Raw genomic sequence first — 2,877 nt, forward strand, 5'->3', positions numbered from 1 at the left:
TTTCTAGTTTTGAATTAAAAGAGCCGACAGAGAAAAGGGAAAAACTCCAGTGCCCTGCCTGTCAATAACTGTCAGAGCGACGGAGAGTGCAGGGTCAGGGGGCTAGACTGTTTGTCAAGGCCAAGTTCTGCCTGCCGTGTGCTCTGAACACAGAGATGCGCCCAGAAGAGGGACCGAAGAGGAGGCAAGGCATCTCCCCGTGGCTTCCTCAGACTTTTTGGCTGTGGGCACACTGTCTTTCCTAGGCCCTAATTTTTCAAGAAATAAGCAGACTTGAAGTGGGTGCTTCAGTGAGAGACTCCTGCAATGGTGTGGGGGGGGGGGGTGGTCAGTAGGATGGCCATCTGCCCCTGTGATCAAACAGCTACAGAGACCTACAGATGGGGAGGGGACTCTGAGGCTTGTTTGGGGACAATATTCACCCACTGTTCTCCTAGCCGGTAAGAAAACACAAAGAGAAAATGGGCTCGGGAGACAGCAGGCAGGATCAGGGCAGATATGAGGAGGCATCTGGATGGAGATGGGGATGGATCCTCCAAAGCCTGATTTCTGCTCCCGGGATATCCAGGCTGCTGAACCCCTTCAGCCCTGGGATCTGTGAGCAGCAGGGGGGCAGTCCTTTCCTGCCCTGAATCCTGTTAGCGCCCCTCCCCCACCCTTGGCTCCCCCCCCTCCCCCACCTCTCTTGCTCTCTCTCTCTCTCTCCCAGCTATTGGGAGTGTTGGCTGCTAATGCCCCCTGCCCCCACTTCTCCACCTGGGACACAAAAGAATCGCCCTCGCGTAAAGGTGGCACCTCGTGGTCCCGAAGCCACGTTCCTCTCCTGGTGGGGTAAGACTGAGGCTAGACCTGCCCTATCTGCCTCCCTAACTGTCATGGGGCTCACCCGAGAGCATTTCCTAATCTAGCAGGTGCACAAGACTCCCTGACTCAGGCTCTGATTGCTCCTGGGCGAACCTGACCCATTCGATTTAGTCGGTCAGCAGGTGTTTATTGAGCATCTACTGCACACCAGGCACTGGGTGGGCCCCTGGAGATACACACGTGACCATGACTCATCAGCTTCTAGCGGGGGAGAAAGGCAAGAAACAGGTGAGCAAATAAGTACATGCGTTAGATCCGAGTGCCCTGAAAGGAAAGGGAAAGGATAACATAGGAGAGAGTATGGCGATAGAGGACTACTATGGACTGGGTGGCCAGGGCAGATCTCTAAGGAGGAGACTCGTAAGTGTAGGCTTGAATAACAAGGAGCCGACCACATGAAGACCGCGGGGCGGGGAGAGGGGTCCAGGGAGGGCTGGGAGGTGCAGAGGTCCCTAAGGCTGGAGCGAACCTGTGGGGTCTGAGGCCCCCAAAGGCCAGTGTGCCTGGAGCTTAGTGCGTATGTGGAGGATGAAGGCAGGGAGGCAGGGAGGTACGGAGGTCGGGGGTGGCCTGGTCAGTCGTGGCAAGGGTTTTGTTCTAAGGACAATGGGGACCTTTGAAAAGTGTTGGCGGTGATGTGACAGAATCCGTTCATCTCTGTGCAAGATCACCTTGGTGGCCCTGTGTGGGTGGGCAGGTAGGGGGACGGCCGTGGGAACGGCGGTGGCTGCTTCCGGCACCACACGCCCCTTCCCACAGCCCGCAGCTGGTTCCAGCCGCAGCCGAGGTGCTCAGCACAAGCCCCTCCAAACGTGTGGACTCTGCTTTTCCTCTGGATGAGCTCCTCAGCCTGCAAGGGACAGCCTGGGAGAAGGATGGGGAAGGGGGTTCAGGCCTCAGGAGGCAGCCATCTGCCCAGGGGGACGGGTCAGTAAACAAACGCCCCAGGCTGCTGTCCTTTGTGGCCCCAGCAGCACCGGTAACTGGAGAAGGTGCCCGGGGGTGGCTTTTTCCCTTCCCTGTTTCTCTTGCCCTCGCTCCGCACCCCCATCCTTGTTGCTGTGCTCCCGAGGGACCCCAAGTGGGTGTGTAGGGAGAGACGGTGGTGGCCTGGAGCGGGTGATGGCCGGGACAACCGAGCTCTAGACATGGACGCAGGATGCACCTTGCAAGCCGGCGACAGGACAAGCTACCGGATCGGCTGAGGCAGGGAAGGAAAGGGGGTGTCAAGGATGGCTCTGAGGACTTCAGCTGGAGGGGTGACGTTTTACGGAAACGGAGAAGACTGGGAGAAGAACAGGGGTGTGGGAGGGACTCAGAGGATGGCTCGGCTGAATTGAATCTGCAGCGCCTGTGAGACCTCTAAATGGAGATTTCCAGGAGGCAGGTGCACATGCGAGTCCGCAGCTCGGGGCAGAGGTTAGTGCTACAGACATCGATTTGAGCATCAGCTTAGAAATGGTATTTAAGCCATGGGCCTGGGTGAGGGCACCAGGGAGGTTGAGTAGAGGGGAAAGGAAAGCCGAATGAGCAGAAGAAAAGGGGCCAGGAGTCATAAACCCTTGGAACCCTCAGAGCAGTCCTTAGAGGCAGGACACAGGCAGGACTGCCGCGTATCGTTGCACAGGTTAAGCACTGCACAACTCCAAAGGGTGCTGTTTCCATGGGCTACCATGTGAAAGGCTCTCCCTGGAGTCATGCAGGTTACAATCTTACTGCCACGCATGCCTCTTTGCAAGGCCAGAGAAAGTATGGGCAGGACCCTACGTGAGCCAGAGTGGAGCTTCTGAGAACCTCGTGGAGGAGGAAGTGATGGCAATTGGGGCAATCAGAGGAGGCTTCCTGGAGGAGGTGGCATTTCCCCTGGAGCTCAAAGAATGGGGAGGGTGTCTACCATTTGATTTGGGAGGGAGGGAGACACTTCAGCAGAGGCAACTGCACTGGATGAGGTCCTGGGGGGCAGGAAATCCTAGGGCAAGTTTGGGAATTTGGGTGTCTGGGATTGCCAGGGAA

The sequence above is a fragment of the Herpailurus yagouaroundi genome, unplaced genomic scaffold (assembly GCF_014898765.1).
Source record: "Herpailurus yagouaroundi ecotype Mexico unplaced genomic scaffold, PumYag 163, whole genome shotgun sequence".
NCBI classification, from domain to species: Eukaryota; Metazoa; Chordata; class Mammalia; order Carnivora; family Felidae; genus Herpailurus; species Herpailurus yagouaroundi.